Here is an 18,159-nt window from a genome sequence, read left to right on the forward strand (position 1 = left end):
AAGTTTAAAAAGTTTGTTCCAGTCAGCCGGCCGCTGGTGGCCGAGCGGTTCTGGCGCTACAGTCTGGAACCGCGCGACCGCTACGGTCGCAGGTTCGAATCCTGCCTCGGGCATGGATGTGTGTGTTGTCCTTAGGTTAGTTAGGTTTAAGTAGTTCTAAGTTCTAGGGGACTTATGACCTCAGCAGTTGAGTCCCATAGTGCTCAGAGCCATTTTTTTTGTTCCAGTCACCATTGTCAGTACCTCTTAAATGATGTAAATGTATGTTTTTCTTTCTTCTACCAATCCAGGTCAGCATTGCCTACCACATTCCCACATTTATTACAGATTCAAGCATTTTCCTCCAGGTCAGCTTCCAGCAACCGTGAATAAAAATTTTTGAAACAAATACATCAGGGTGATGGAAAAACCTTAAAGGAATCCACAGAGCTCAATATAGGGTTCTTTGTTGTTTCTCATATATTTTAATGATCCTTCATGTAACGCACATAGAGGAAAATTGGCTCTTTTTGCGGCTGGTAAGTATTATAATCAATCCCAAGAGCCATAAAGCAATGGAAGAAATTTTAAATAATGTGCTTAAGGAGTACTGAGTGGTTTTCAGCAAAAGAACTTCCACTGAATCTCTGGAAAACGCAGCAAAATCAATTATAAAGTTAATTACAATCATTTCTCGCATTAACTATTTGACGGATATTTCTGCTTCGAGTGACTAGTCATATATATATATATATATATATATATATATATATATATATATATATATATATATATATATATATGGGCCATCGATATCGAATACTCAGTGGAAACTTCATATGAGAACTGAAAGAAGTATTCTTGTTCTAAGTAATATGCTCACTAATGCTCTCAACAAGTAACGTGGAAAATGTGAGTAGGATATTCAATTTTTCATATCAGTTGGTGCAACACCAGCAATAATTTTAAATCATAAGCAGTTGTTAGTCAGCAACTCTCCAAAATTCTTGGTTATATGTGCTTGAATGGACGAGAATTTAAATGTCGTACGGAATATACCCTGAGGTGACTCATCTTCAAGAAGGGAAGTGTTCATTGCACGAGAACGTGCCATAAGAACAATATGTCGTGCTCATCTTCGGCCGTCTTGTAAAACACTGTTTGAGGTGACAGCTATTTCAGCTACAACAACCCAGTGCGAACTTACTCTAGTGAAATTTGTTATAAATATTCCATTAGATATCAGAAGCAATAATGACATCGATAGTTATAATATTCGAACAGAAAATAATTATCCGTTACAACTGACATAGGGGTGAACGACGCTGCTACAACAATCTTTGATCGTCCGTACAATGATATATGTATGAAAGATGACACATGCAAATTTGAAATTAAACTGAAAATGTTCCTTCTAAACAACTCATTCAATTCCGTAGAAAAAAAAAAATATTAAAAATTTGTAGCCTGTTTGATGCAAAAGTGTTACTTTTTTTTCATGCAGCTGATCACGAATTCTTCTCCGGTGCCAAACTTGTCATCTCAGAAGAGCAGTATGTCCTAAATTATTTGCTGGATGGATTCCAATCTCTGTCTTCCTCCACAGTTTTTACCCTCTACAGCTCCCTCTAGTACCATGGAAGTTATTCCCTAATCTCTTGAAAGACGTCCTCTCATCCTGTCCGTTGTTCTTGTTAGTGTTTCCCATAGATTCCTTTCCTTGCTGATTCTGCGGAGAACATCCTCATTCCTCACTGTTTGTAAATAAATAGTCCACTGTTAATGTCCGCTGCTCGTGGTCTAGTGGCACGCTAGCTCAGTGTGTTCGGTCAGAGGGTTAGCTACTCTCTGTAATAATAATAATAATAATAAACTTAGTGAACGCACTAACGAAGAACCTAAACGAGTGTCATCGGACGCAAGCCCAGAACAAATCCATCGAACAATATAGAACAAAACGAGACCAGAAAAAGTGGCTAGCGTTCCTACCTCTGGACCACGGTGTCACAGGTTCGATTTCCGGCCGGGTTGGGGATTTTCTCAGCCCGGGAACTGGGTGTTTGTTTTGTCCTCATCATTCTATCATCAGTCGTGAAAGTAGCTAGATTGGATTGTGTACAGACTGGGAATTTTTCCGGGCGCTGATGACCGCGCAGTTGAACGCCCCACAAATCAAACGTTGTGATCCTCAATGTTAATAAGGTAAATAATATGCCTTTATATTTTTAATATTTAACAACATGATTTGAAATGTTACACTTGGTTTTGCCACTACAAATGACTGAGTGGCTCTCATCTGTTTTGTTTGCCACTGGAGCACATTTTATGTGAGACTGCTTCAGACCATGATTCTAGAGTAACTATGTTATTGTCTATTCTGTTGATATCCGGAACTCACGCCCGCCACTTACGTTTGTTGCAGCGTATAATTTTTGTTAAGGTTTTAAATGCTTTAAATGTTTTAATTTATTGACAGCCTTGCCCTTTAGCCAGCCTTGTTATTTAATCAATCCATCACTCCCCCCATTTTAGTCGCCAGTAGCACGTTTGATTTTCTCAGACGGTGATATGAGAATAAACTGTTACTTTATTATAAATTTTATATTTCACCGTGATGTGATTGTTACACCTTGTCATTCATATTTGCTGCACCGAACTACATCTGTTACCATTTTCAATATTGACGACCTTATATTTTACACTGTTGTATATATTTTACTTGATGCATGAGTTGCCATATTTTAGCTCTAGCAGCGCCGTTTACGTAAGATGACCTTAGGTCCATGATGCTAAATTATAAACTGATTATTGCCTCATGATATATTGCGTACTTTGTTTTAAACATGCCTTTCTTTTGTTATAGGAAACAACTGTTGGAACTTTTCTTAATCTACCTTTACTTTTTTTCTGTGGTATGAAATATGAGAAATTGTGTTTATTTGCCCTCTGGCAAAACCATGTATTACAATAACATGAGATCTTCCCAGCCCATGATGGGAGAATAATCTAACCATCGTTCTTACGTAATATATATTTTACTATCATCTGTTATACCCTGTCCTTACTTTGCCTGTCGCAAACTACCTGTGTACATATTTTAGATACTGACAATTATATATTTTAGGCTTCTATATATGGTCTCTATTTGATGTATCATTTACTATATTAGCTGCTTATGCTAAATTACAAATTGACTATTTCTTTCTTTTCAACATGTCAGTCTTATGCTACAACAGATAACGCTTGTCATTTTTTGTTTATATACACTCCTGGAAATTGAAATAAGAACACCGTGAATTCATTGTCCCAGGAAGGGGAAACTTTATTGACACATTCCTGGGGTCAGATACATCACATGATCACACTGACAGAACCACAGGCACATAGACACAGGCAACAGAGCATGCACAATGTCGGCACTAGTACAGTGTATATCCACCTTTCGCAGCAATGCAGGCTGCTATTCTCCCATGGAGACGATCGTAGAGATGCTGGATGTAGTCCTGTGGAACGGCTTGCCATGCCATTTCCAACTGGCGCCTCAGTTGGACCATCGTTCGTGCTGGACGTGCAGACCGCGTGAGACGACGCTTCATCCAGTCCCAAACATGCTCAATGGGGGACAGATCCGGAGATCTTGCTGGCCAGGTTAGTTGACTTACACCTTCTAGAGCACGTTGGGTGGCACGGGATACATGCGGACGTGCATTGTCCTGTTGGAACAGCAAGTTCCCTTGCCGGTCTAGGAATGGTAGAACGATGGGTTCGATGACCGCTCCCCACACCATGATGCCGGGTGTTGGCCCTGTGTGCCTCGGTCGTATGCAGTCCTGATTGTTGCGCTCACCTGCACGGCGCCAAACACGCATACGACCATCATTGGCACCAAGGCAGAAGCGGCTCTCATCGCTGAAGACGACACGTCTCCATTCGTCCCTCCATTCACGCCTGTCGCGACACCACTGGAGGCGGGCTGCACGATGTTGGGGCGTGAGCGGAAGACGGCCTAACGGTGTGCGGGACCGTAGCCCAGCTTCATGGAGACGGTTCCGTATGGTCCTCGCCGATACCCCAGGAGCAGCAGTGTCCCTAATTTGCTGGGAAGTGGCGGTGCGGTCCCCTACGGCACTGCGTAGGATCCTACGGTCTTGGCGTGCATCCGTGCGTCGTTGCGGTCCGGTCCCAGGTCGACGGGCACGTGCACCTTCCGCAGACCACTGGCGACAACATCCCGTAATATATTTCCACATTAAAAACAGTTTCACAACTTCAACTTCTTCGTGCAGTTTACTGCGACTGAGGGAGGGAGGGGAGAGCGGAAAATAAGAGAGAGAGACTGGGTAGAAACTAGAAAATGTATAGTAAATGTTCATCAAATATACGATGGAAGGGTGTTGGTCAGTATAGGGGGTTAAAGTTGAGGGCAGATACCGTGGTTTTAGGGAGAAGCAACTGGGAGAAGCTCATAGTAGGGAATGGGAACAGAGTGGGGGAGAGAGCGATATTGAGTGGATGACATAGCCACAGGTGTTCTCGTATATAATATTATACTGAACAGCCAATTAATTTAAAAAGCCCTTTAAAAGGTGTGTCATTTGCCAAGTGGCACTGATCAGTTACGAGTTGTTTCATTCGTATTTTGGTTTTATGAAATATGTAGTTTTATTGTAGGGTGTGAATGTGGGTTTTATTATTTAACGTAATGATTTCCATGTCTGTGTCTCAGTTGGTAATTTTATGTTGGTGTCGGTGGAAGTGTTCAGCAAAAGTTCATTGGAAGATGTCTAGGAACGTTTGACATCAGATACAAAAGACATGTAAGAGCATGAAAGTACAGAATAAGGAAAAGATAGATTGCTGCTCACTGTAAAGACCACACATTTCCTTATATTGTTGTTATTCCATTCTGGACTTTCCAATGTTTGAAAGTACAGAATAAATCAGTCAACTTACGCTGTACACTTGCACCAACATCAATATAGACTTTAACTTTCTCTCCCTCCCTTTATCTCCGTTTCTCTCTTCCTCTTTCTCTCTGTCTGTTTGTCCATTTGTTTGTCTCCCTTTCTATCTCACTCTCTCCCTCTCTCTCTCTCTCTCTCTCTCTCTCTCTTTCTCTCTCTCTCTCTCTCTCTCTCTCTCTCTCTCTCACACACACACACACACACACACACACACACAGTTGAGAGCGGATACCGTGGTTTTAGGGAGAAGCAACTGGGAGAAGCTCATAGTAGGGAATGGGAACAGAGTGGGGGAGAGAGCGATATTGAGTGGATGACATAGCCACAAGTGTTCTCGTATATAATGTTATACTGAACAGCCAATTAATTTAAAAAGCCCTCACACACACACACACACACACACACACACACACACACACACACAGGAAATTTTCAAACGAAAGTATTTACAACGCTCTTAATACTCAGGACTTACACAACAAACAGATGAATAAACAAAAACATTGCGCTGAGTGCAGAACAGCTGGAATTACGGTACTTTAGTGAAGTTTACAAAATTTAAGTGTGCAAGCTAGCCTATGGTGGTGGTAGTTCTCCATCTGCCAAACGACTAAAAAATAGTAATCATCACATCCAAGAGGTGCCACGGTTATCAATAGCGCAAGGAAATCTGACTAGTGGCCCCAGTGAGGATCACCCCTGAGTTGGCTAACTTGACATAAAATTAATTTAATTCCTTCAGACCCGCAAGAAAATCAATGACATCATAGGGAATGAGAATGTGTGTCATTGAAAAATTAATAACAAAGACCTATGGTATCATAAAGAGATTTATTAACTAGTATCAAGGGCAAGTGGGAACAAAGACATACACAGAAACTCCAACTGTGTCACATTTCATTAACACGAACTCAGGTTGGTTGGAAATAGACTTGATGAACCCAACTGGAATTTACGTATAGTGAAGACTGGCTATTGTGAGTTGAAGGAAGCCAATGTAGGCAAGCACATTCTGCTGTATCGTTCCACTGTTTGGCCTGTCATGTCAAAATACACTCATGCTCATAAATTAAGGATAATTGCAGAATGTGGCGCCACATAACATGGCACTAGACAAAACTGGTACTAATAGCGTAGGCACATAGGGAACACACACGACACAGATCTGCAAGTCCACAGTATTGGTGGTAAGTTGAGAAAACCGTCCCGAAACACATGTGCTACAAAACGCCACTGATTCCTGCGCATGTACCCCGACATCAATATGAGATATAATCTCCACGCACACGTACACAGGCCGCACAACGGGTTGGCATACTCTGGATCAGGTGGTCGAGCAGTTGCTGGGGTATAACCTCCCATTCTTGCACCAGTGCCTGTCAGAGCTCCTGAAGTGTCCTAGGGGTTTGAAGACGTGCAGCGATACGTCGACTGAGAACATCCCAGACGTGCTCGATGGGGTTTAGGTCTGGAGAACAGGCAGGCCACTCCATTCGCCTGATGTCTTCTGTTTCAAGGTACTCCTTCACGAAGGCAGCTCGGTGTAGCCGTGCGTTATAATCCATCAGGAGGAAGGTGGGACCCACTGCAGCCCTGAAAAGGCGGACATACTGGTGCAAAATGACGTCCCAATACACCTGACCTGTTACAGTTACTCTGTCAAAGACATGCAGAGGTGTACGTGCACCAATCATAATCCCACCCCACACCATCAAACCACGACCTCCATACAGATCCCGTTCAAGGACATTAAGGGGTTGGTATCTGGTTCCTGGTTCGCGCCAGATGAAAACCCGGCCAGAATCAATGTTCAGGCTATACCTGGACTCGTCCGTGAACATAACCTGGGACCAGTGTTGCAATGACCGTGTACTGTGCTCTTGACACAAGGCTTTACGGGCTCTCCTGTGACAAGGGGTCAGCGGAATGCACGTTGTAGGTCTCCGGGCGAATAAACCATGTCTGTTCAGTCGTCTGTAGACTGTGTGTCTGGAAACAATTGTTCCAGTCTCTGCGGTAAGGTCCCGAGCAAGGCTACCTGCAGTACTCCGTGACCGTCTGCGGGCACTGATGGTGAGATAGGGCCAGTGCAAGGACCTGCTATGTTTGACCAGCCTCCTGTCACCCTAGTATTCTACCGCTCATAACGTCATCAGTATGTGTTCTTTGAGGCATTTTCAACACACAGTCACCATTAGCACGTCTGAAAACGTCTGCACACTTACTCATTGCACCGTATTCTGACATGCACCAACACACCTCTGCGTATGTGGACTGCTGCTAGCGCCACCGTGCGACGACCGCAAGTCAAATGCACCGCATGGGCATACCCGGAGGTGATTTAAATCCGCAAACCGACTACCACAGCGTTGCTTCACCATGTATCAGCATTATCCTTAGTTTATGAGCATGAGTGTATAATTAAGCCTGAAATGGACAGTGGGAGTGACTATTGCAAGTACAAGGCTGCTATGAAAAAAAGATGGTTGTGAAAACGATTGATAGGCTTCTGAATTTGCTGAAGCTGCGCAACATTACCGATATATCCGGTGAAAGAGGAGACACAGTCGTCTGCTTGCGGGCGCTGCCAAAGCGTCGTACTGCGGAAGATGACCCCACATCCGCCAGTGATTGTACCATGTCCGCGAAAATATATAGCTTCGCCCAGGTGTCCGGACATGTTTACAGCTAACTCCTCCCTCCATAGATACTGAAGGGCGGAATCGAACAAATGCGACGTCCAGAGAAATTCGTCGTCCTATCTTACAAGGTACGCTGTTCTTGTAATTAACACATTATCCACGCGCCAGCCTGACGCCGCTTTACCTGGACACGCACATGGGATAAGGTTACCAGACTCCCACACCACATCCACTCGCTAATAAGGTGGTTAGGCAGGTGCCAGGAAAAGCCGGCGCCACCAGCTTCTAAAGAAGTGTCATTTCGCATTCAGCCACGACATTCCCATCCTCTTGCTTGGACGCTAGTGGAACAAATCAGGCCAATAAACCACAGCCTGCTAGGCCCACGGTCCGCTTTGGTGACGGCAAAGGAATCTTCGAACTTGCTTGCTGCTCGGGGAAAATTCTACAGCTGCCCTAAGGCAATGGTCACCTCCACCGTCCAAAAATCTGTCTCTAAAACGGAATTTAATTCTACTACCTCTACTCAAGTCATACAAGTACTGCGAGATAAATCAGTGGTTTACCCTAACCCTAATAGAATGAGTTTCTCACTCTGCAGCGGAGTGTGCGCTGATATGAAACTTCCTGGCAGATTAACACTGTGTGCCGGACCGAGACTCGAACTCGGGACCTTTGCCTTTCGCGGGCAAGTGCTCTGCCAGTTGAGCTACCCAAGCACGACTCACGCCCCGTCCTCACAGGTTTACTTCTGCCAGTACCTCGTTTGGGTAGCCCAGTTGGCAGAGCACTTGCCCGCGAAAGGCAAAGGTCCCGAGTTCGAGTCTAGGTCCGGCACACAGTTTTAATATGCGAGGAAGTTTCATATCAGTGCACACTCCGCTGCAGAGTGAAAATCTCATTCTAGAAACATCCCCCAGGCTGTGGCCTGGCCATGTCTCCGCAATATCCTTTCTTTCAAGAGTGCTAGTTCTGTAGAGTTCGCAGGAGAGCTTCTGTAAAGTTTGGATAGTAGGAGACGAGGTACTGGCAGAAGTAAAGCTGTGAGGACGGGGCGTGAGTCGTGCTTGGGTAGCTCAATTGGCAGAGCACTTGCCCGCGAAAGGCAAAGGTTCCGAGTTCGAGTCTCGGTCCGGCACACAGTTTTAATCTGCCAGGAAGTTTCCTAACCCTAATAGTCCATCTGATTAATATCAGTCAGGGAAAATTCAGGTACACCAAAGGCGAATAAAACGGTATGATAATCATCAACACAAAATGAAAGGGGAAGCACTTGACGGGTATTACCACGGCAGTGGCCATCTTTCATTACCCCCCACTCACAGTAGATCATTTTGCGCCATTTGTGGCTCACTTAAGGTAAGGGATGGTGTGACATAACACAAGGAAAATGTCTGAATTAAAACATCATAGCAACCACTAGTCGTGGTGAAGCAAGAAAGGGCAGAGGTCATGGAGGCGAATATTGCAAACATCACAGCCAATTTTATCCTTGTACCTCAAGTGATGCTCATTCATTCACGTGGATACCCACGTGCGCACACACATCCTCTCCTCCAGTTGCAAGATAGTTGAGCACTGCTGGGTGTTACCATTGTCAGTTCCATGGACCATATCGTCTGGCTAACATCCAGACTTACTTCGTTAACAATGCATAGTTTAGCTGTGCAAACACACACATTCAGTAGAAGAAGGAAAGGGGAAATCCTTACAAAGGACATTCCTCCCTATGTGAAAAGTGACCACATACTTTCAGTATCCCTGAGCGAAGAAAAGACATGGCCTGATATCCTTTTGTACTGATTCATTCATGAGACATGACTACTACACAACTTGCACTCACCTTTCATTAATACATGTGCAGCTGGATTTACGAAACGTGTGTCACAATTTATACGTGAGAAATATGTTGTATTACAAGACTAACAGTAAGTGAAAAGCTGCCGCGCGGGATTAGGCGAGCGGTCTAAGGCGCTGCAGTCATGGACTGTGCGGCTGGTCCCAGCGGAGATTCCAGTCCTTAGGATAATTTAGGTTAAGTAGTGTTTAAGCTTAGGGACTGATGACCTTAGCAGTTAAGTCCCATAAGATAAAAAAAAGTGAAAAGCTGGTGAGGATACATAGGAAAACAAATTATCCAGGATACACAAAAAAACAAATCGAATCTGATGTTAACGTTACATGAAAACACAAAACTAGCATTGTTTAAAGCAGAGACTGACCGACAGTGGCCTGTTGTGGTATACTGGTTGCCAAAACAAAAATGAGACCTACTTAAATCTATGACAGGGAAGCAAACAGACAATTATAGTGTTCATCAGTGAAATGGATGATGACAAGAAACGAAATGTCAGTCAACATTTGTGCATATAATAAGTTGTGGATGTTAGCGTCCTTGGACTCGACCTATCTTGTGTAAATGTTGACAGAATTCTTTTGCACAAGACACTACATAACACAGGTAGACGGCACAGTAGTCTTGCGAGAGTTGTGGGCGGTCTTACAGACCAGGACCACACGTGATTCGGTGGGTGTGGGCGTCGGTGGCCGTGAGGCAAGGCACTAGACGCACATCGCAACCCATTAATGCCGCTGGCCACTGTGGGTTGCGGGCGGTCACACAGACCATGCCCACACGAGGACCAACTGCACACATGACAGCCACCGTTTGTCACACTGTGTTACATCTGACTTTTCCCTCATGGTGGCGCGCCGACAGGAGGATCAGATGGCACGTCTCGTACAGCTGCTAGGTGCTGGAGGCTGGAACAGACTGGGTAGTCACACGGACCACACCACGCCATCAACTGTCTGGCAGCATGTAAGAGGCGCTCCAGGACGTCCCTCGGCCGATGGGGATGCCCCTACGTGGGCGTTGTTCTCGGGTAGTCGCGTTGACAGCGACGTGCCCCATGCGCTGCCCCTTCCAGTTCATGCAGCTAGTCAGGCCGGACCACTGGCTGGCGTCAGCTCGTCCCACAAAGAGAGAAAGTGCACACCAGCAGACAGCGGTCCACACTCAGGGATCCTCCAAGGTTACTTCTCTCGCGTCACCTGTCAGCGAAGGCTAGCGTAGCACGTGGTAGCCAATGTCCACTTCTCCCAGCAGGGGTAGCCCTGGTCATCTGCTTGTCGCAGCGCTGTCTACCGTGCCAGTTGACTGGTGGGTTACACCACCTGCTTCTCTCAAATGGCCTTAGCCTCATCCAGTGGCGGCCGGTTTCTCCTCCGACCTCTTCGTACCTCCATGAACAGCACCTGAACAGTCCTCACTGAAAGCCAATTAGTACACTATCCAAACCTTTTACAAAGTCTTGTACATAGTTGCACTAGCACGTCAGATTATTACTAAAAAAAATTACAATGTAGATGATACTAAAATCACGGCATAGATTAAAATATTTATTCATGGATTACTACCATATATATAGATAAAACAAAATATGAATATATGGCACTTGGCAGTAGACATGAAAAATCACAAACATTACTCTAATGTCTAACAGTAGACAGGGGTACCCCTTGCAAATTACCTTATATGTAAATTTGCAGGCCTTAGGCACTAATTGTGCTTAAATACTACCCTGCAACAACTTTTATATCCTAAACATTCTGGCATTCACGGTGGTAATAAAAAATGGCGACTAAATCTAACATGCAGAACTAGATGATTAAGCCCAAATGCAACAGTAAGTCTAAAAACGTAGTCTTCCATCGTGGTGATGGCGCCTGGCAGATCTGTGAACAATTTCAAGACACGTGCAGGGGTCCACAGTAACAAAATAAAGGGACAACAGAATAAAGACAGTGAATACCAACAGTACAATCTGCATGAAGGGAAATAAAATTTCGATACTTAGGTGTCCATCTGGCCCAATCTGCAACAACCGAGTCGTGAAGTGTCGTCTCCCCCGTCTCTCCGAGATATTCATGTTTCAATGGCAGTTCTTCTCCGATTCTCCAAAAAAAATGGTTCAAATGGCTCTGAGAGCTATGGGACTTAACTTCTGAGGTCATCAGTCCCCTATAACTTGGAACTAATTAAACCTAACTAACCTAAGGACATCACACGCATCCATGCCCGAGGCAGGATTCGAACCTGCGACCGTAGCGGTCGCGCGGTTCCAGACTGTAGCGCCATGAACCACGCGGCCACGCCGGCCGGCCTCCGATTCTCCAGGTTTCTATGTTTGTGTATTCCTGTAACTCCGAGGACGAAATGCTTAGTAGACTTTAAAACTCCAAAAGGAAAGCTGGAAAAACGTCCAGACGTGTGCGGTTATACCAAGAGCCAAGAAACACAAGCAATAAAACGTAATTATCCCTACAATGAGACGTAACTGATAAGCGTGGGAAATACGGAGTCCAGTCCCATGTCTCGATTTTTTTTTTGTTGGGGTGTGAATCACTATTCTCCACTATCTTTTCTCCACGATGAGGTTGCACACACACACGTGTATTTAAACGTGGAGGTGACTCAGCCCTGTCATAACACGAAAGTATGACCTCAACGCACAGTGGCGAAGGCGGGCTCGACGGCCTCCTAAGCATTTCACGAGTCCGAATTCAGCACACGCAACTCAAGCGTGGTGAGCACACTCGAGAAAACACCACAAAAATAACTGGCGCAACACTCAAGGCCGTGCCCATACGCACTCGAAACTGATCAAGAGATAGATGCAACGCAACGAATGTATGCCCACTCACTGTCATAAGCATTCGTAAGAGTAGTAAGCACCCCACAACACCACCAGAGACACAAGACCGGCCCAGGATTCACACATGCCAGATGACGATGCCCCCATCAAGAACACAAAGGCCGAGATCACCCATGTATCAGTCATGACCCCAGAAACAGAATGCATTCGCTCACAAAAACACAGATAAATACCATTTTTATAATTATGGCGTTCAAAAAAAATGGCTCAAATGGCTCTGAGCACTATGGGACTTAACGTATGAGGTTATCAGTCCCCTAGAACCTAAGGACATCACACACATCCATGCCCGAGGCAGGATTCGAACCTGCGACCGTAGCGGTCCCGCGGTTCCAGACTGTAGCGCCTAGAACCGCTCGGCCACTCCGGCCGGCTATGGCGTTCACATTCCAGATCAGTGTTCCATGAGAAAAGCAGTCATAGAACAAAAAACAAACAAAATAAACACAATTTTAAGTTGGATGCGACACTGAAAATGCAGTAGTCAGACACAAATGCCCATTACAGACTTGTTTTCACTCAACCCATACAACCAAAAATAAACCCTATGTTACACCTAATTTTTACACAGTTACATTTACCAAACTACTAGACAGATGTGTGATACATTACGAAGACCCTATTTTATGATGTGCTTCACGTAACATACGGGGTGAAGGCCGATCGACCTTTTAGTCTTCAATGACTTCAGTTCCATGGCATTCTCGTGAGTGATTCTGTGAACATGGAAAGGCCCGTTATACACTGCGAAGAACTTGTGGCATTGATATTTTACCTTATTAGACAGCCGGAAGGATTATCTCCAATGTGGAACTGTCGTACTCGTGCAGTCTTGTCAGCCCGAATTTTCCTGTGTGCGGCTGCCTAAATTCTACAGAGCGCTTCCTCCACCAGTCTCTTATGTTGTTCCCACGTCCTCGCAGGGTGATCAACAATGGTTCTAATCAGGTCCTTTGGCTGCTGATTCCTCAATACTGTCACAGGTGTGAATTGTGTCACGCCGTGATGCACCTCATTGAGTATTTCCTGAAAGTAATGCAGGAAAATATTCTACGTCGTATGTTGCTTATTGCAGTATATCCTGCAGAGATTACCCAGTTCCTTTACGACGCCCTCCGCGGGATTCGGACTTGGATGGTGGGAGGAGATAAGCATTTTGTGTTTCTTTAACACCTCCTTCCATTCCCTCGATTGAAACTGTGGACCGTTGCCCTAGATGATCTTCTCGACTTGTCTCACTTGCAGCAGGAAATCGTTAGAGGCCACAACACCGTCCTCGCTGTCACCCTCTTAAGAGGCGTCAACGTTACGAATTTCGACTTCAGCTCCACAAGACGAGGATGTAACAGTACGCTCTATTACTGCGAGGTAAAGGGCCCATGAGGTCCGTCGCTGCTAGAGGTTTGAGTTTCCGGGGTACAATGGGGAAGAGGGTTGCCTGCATGCTTGTGGTGGTGTGTTTTGCCTTTTGGCATGATTTGCACACCGACAGGATGCGGCGGATTCTCCTCTCCAAGTTGTTGAAGTGCGCAAGAGACTGCAACTTCAAGTTACACTTCCGAGCTCCAATATGCCCGTAACTGTAATGAGTCTCCAGACAACTTTCTCTAAAAGGTGCTCTGGTAGGTACAGGCGCCATAGGGTATCCTCCATTCTTCCTCTGTGAAACAGAATTCCTTTCCAAAGAAGGTAGAACTGACGGATTTCAACCTCTCTCCGGTTCTTCCACTTCTCTTAAGTTCAGGAGCCCTGAATCTTTGCCCTTCTCCTCCCTGGTACATTGCATACTCGTAGAGACATTCTCTTCGAATGCGACTTTCCATACGTAATAAATGCAAAAGTGGTCACCCTCTAGGTCATTATCATTGACTTCCTCGAAGCCAATGGGTGACCGAGACAGAGCGTCAGCTATTACATTGGTGCTACCTTTTATGTGGACAATCTCGAAATCATACTCCTGAAGCTGGAGAACCCACCTCCTGAGCCGTTCATGAGACAGCTTCGCCATGAGCAGGAATTCAAGAGCTTTGTGGTCTGGGTAGACCTTGGGTCTACGTCCAAACAAGAAATACCTAAGCTTCTGGAAGCCCCCACCATATCAAGCGCCTCCAACTCCGTCACCGAGTAGTTCTTTCGCTTTTGGTGAGAACTTGGCTAACAAATGCTATAGTTTTCCACATGAAGTTGCCTCCTTCCAAATATCTTTGAAAAATCATCACTCCAAGCCCCGAATACGCACTGTCTGTCACCATGCAGAAGTCCTCTGCTATGTTTGGTTTGATAGTATCGGAGCCTGAAATTGTTTTCCTCTTCTTCGTCCAATACCCACAGTGTTTTCTTGCCGGTGAGTTTGGTTCGACAAGGGTTACTCAAGGTATTTGTATCGATGAAATGCTGATAGAAATTTATGACACCTAGAAAACAGCTTGGTTGTCGTTCGGTCGTCAAAAGTTGGAATTTTGCTATTGCTTCTATTTTTTCTGGGTTAGGGGATATCCCCTCTGTCGTAATGACCTGTCCCAGGAATTTGACACTGGTGGCCCTGAAACATGATTTCTCGACGTTAACTGTGACCCCATAATCACGGAATGTTTTAAGGACTTCTATGATAACTACATTGTTGTCTCGCCACATTTTCTCTGGTATCAGCAGGTTTTCAACGTATGTGTGACACATTCCTTAAGGAAGTCACTCATTATCCCATGAATTCCCCTAATGAAGGCCACAGACGAAATGTTCCGATCGAATGGCAGTCTTTGGAACTGATAACATCTACTGAATGCGAGGAACGTGGTGTACTTTCGACATTCCGGGTGTAATTGAATCTGCCAAAAGCTACTCCGCAGATCTATGGACGAAAACACGATAACACCATGGAAATTCTGGAGCAGCTCTTCCAGCGCCTCTGGTCTGTCTGTTTCCATCTCGATTATCGTATTTATCTGCCAATAGCCAAGAACACGGCGAATCGTCCCGCCTTTCGTCTCCACAACACGGACTGGGCTATTGTACACCGACCTCCTGGTCTCCATAAAACCGTCTGCCAACATTCGGGAAATCTCTGCTGCTACCAGGTGAAAGCTGTTTGGAACGCGATTGTGGTCTGTAATCTCGAAGACAGAGTGCAGTTTTTTTGTTGTGATACTACAGCTTCAAATACAGGTCATATCAATGGTGCCTGTGTGTTACTTGAGCAAAAAATTAACAGAAGTGTCATTCGTTTTCCTTGCCGCCACCACGTCTATGAACTAGTGTTAAAAAACGTGTTCCAGGCAAAAATCAGTTCAGTGACAACAAGTCCTGATATTACACTCTTCAAAAAGTTCCGAGATAACTGGAAAAGTGTAGATCCAGATAACATACAGTGCTACAAACAAAAGGTCGCAATGCACCTGACTGTTTCAGAAATTGGCAATCTGCTTGAGTTTTACCGCACTGAACTGACAAAGGAAGTAATCAGAGATGATTACCAGAGCTGATAGAGCTTTCTGTTGTATTTTTAGTTGGAGATACAGACAGAAAATTCAAGATACGGCCTCCAGGTGCCATACACCAAGCTCGATGGATGGCGAGAGCTATATATTCCCTAAAAATATCATTACTTCGTGCTCAGTTAAAAATTTCGAGCAGGGAGAAGGTAGCGCCGTTTGACGTTTGCCTGTTCATCGTGACATCCTACGTCAAGCCATGTGTATTTTGGCAGTAAAGGCACCCCACCAAGATTTGTGCTTTTTGAAGGCAATGAAGGCATACGAAAAAATAGATAAAGATATCTCGAACGCAGCTCTACAGAATATAAGCCAGCATTTATGGTATTTTGCTGATGAAGTTTCTGTCTTGTCACGCTGTTTGACGATGATGTGGATCTAGAAACAAAAGTAGAAATGGTTGAAAATTTAACCAAAGATAATTTATCACCTCGTGCTAAACGTTGCATTCCTTCGAAGGAAGAACTTTGCGGTCCATTGTATGGTGAGTTAAATAAATGAATAGAGACGTTGTTTCTTCAGTTTTCTATTTACATCGCAATTTTGTTAACTGGTTTGTTCTCTCTTAATTACAGAGAAAAACATCTACGACTTCATTTCTGTCATAAGCATGTCATTGCTCTTAAAATTGATGACAGTTTTCTCCACGAATGTCCTGCCATGTGGTCGAACAATGCTTCCTTTCAAGAAACCAGAAAGAAGATTTCAGCTCGAAAAGCAGTGAATGATACAGCTGAAAGAGCGGTCAAGACTTTCATTGTGTAATCTCGGTTGAGGAGGAACAAAAACAATTTTTGTTACGTTGCCTACAAGAACACCTAAAGATTTATCCTGGCTGCAGAAAACAAACTTTGAAACGAAAATTTAGAGACTAATGTTTTTACATGTTAAATAGTGAATAAACACGATTTGGGCAACTTGGTGTTTTATTTACCAAACAATCATTAAGTTCCAGAATCCCTCCATTCCCACATAGTAAAAGTTTTCAAGTTTCATGTTTAGTGTCAAGTCGGTACGTGTTATAATAATTTAATTATAATAATATTTAGTATGTGAGTTATTAAGGTCAATTAGAAAAAAATAGAGGGTATGCGTTTTCGATTTCACGAAAAAAAATCCCCGTTATATCTTGGGACATCGTAATGGCGAGGTTTGGTACTACTATAAAATTAGTCTCCAGGCGGTGTCCTTGACACTCAAAGTCAATCCTAGCCTGAATATTGACCTCGGCCGCTCTTCGAGCTATTGCCCCTTTAATTTGCGTGTTGGTCGTGGCAAGCATGGGCCAGTTTCCATGCTCCGCGGAAAGCATGTTCCGAAATGGCCGTTATGTTACTACCACTGTCCACAATAACTTTAATTATTACGTCTGCTATCGTTACTGACATTACCAGATGGAGATAATCACCGCTGACTACATATTTCTCCTCCATTAATATGACCTGTATGTCTTCATTACCAACCATGTGTATATGGTTTCGTCCAAGTTTGGCAACGAAGGTATTCGCGGAGGGCTACAGTTAGGTGTGTTGTGAGAGGGATTGGGCGGACGAATCCCAATCACCTCTCCTACCTGCTGATTCGTGTCTGTACCGCGCTAACCTCCAGAAGCTTGCTGGTTCTGTTCCCACTCCCGCCAGTTACGATCGTAGTGCCACACATTATATCCTGCTCGGCTCTGGTACCCGTAGTTTCTGCAGTCGGGTTGAGGTGCACTTCCCTCTGAGCCTCCCTGTGGAGCGTATGGCTCAGTGTGCCAATCCTTGTTCTGCGTTTATCGCTTACGTTCTGCCTCCCATATATCAATTCCAGCTCACTGACTAGACAATTGAAAGTTTCAATGTTGCCTCCGCCCCTACCGACGAATGGCCGTTGGTAGTGCGTGGGGAGCTTTGAGAAACAGAAACGAATAATCTCCGACGGACTGCTGGGTGCGTCCTAGAACTGGTTCTTCTTTAATATCGCCTATAACATTTTTACCAGTCATTTGTATCCCGAAGATTCGAGTTCAGGCCACATCATAATACCCTGTTTTGTTCTGTCCTGCATTTCACGTGACCAGTAGGTAGCGAGAAAAGCTTCCTTGAACTCTTCGAATGTGCTGCACTCTACCGCGACATCTCGCATTTTTTCGGCGGCCGTTCCCACAATATGTGCGCAGATAAATTCCAGCTTCGGACTGAGGGGCCATGAAGATGGTAACGACTGGATGAATTGTCGTATTAAAATTTTAGGATGCAAGCCGCCGCCATTTTCCTTAAAATTTTGAAATTTTGGGACGGACAGAAAATGCTTCTAGTCGAACGTAGGTTCTACCCTCGCATTTGGGAATCTGTCATATTCCGTCACGGCGATTTGGCCGTCACAG

At 44.6% G+C, this 18,159-nt stretch overlaps 1 long non-coding RNA gene across 1 annotated transcript in view; it reads left to right on the forward strand.

Moving 5' to 3' along the window:
- The window catches only part of LOC126202936 (uncharacterized), a 30,840-nt gene extending 14,132 nt beyond the window's left edge, over window positions 1-16,708 (forward strand). The window contains exon 2 of the long non-coding RNA XR_007540204.1: window positions 16,367-16,708. This is a non-coding gene — a long non-coding RNA (uncharacterized LOC126202936). The remainder of the gene's footprint in view (window positions 1-16,366) is intronic.
- Window positions 16,709-18,159: the final 1,451 nt, after the last annotated feature.

This window comes from Schistocerca nitens, chromosome 9, assembly GCF_023898315.1.
Source record: "Schistocerca nitens isolate TAMUIC-IGC-003100 chromosome 9, iqSchNite1.1, whole genome shotgun sequence".
Lineage (NCBI taxonomy): Eukaryota > Metazoa > Arthropoda > Insecta > Orthoptera > Acrididae > Schistocerca > Schistocerca nitens.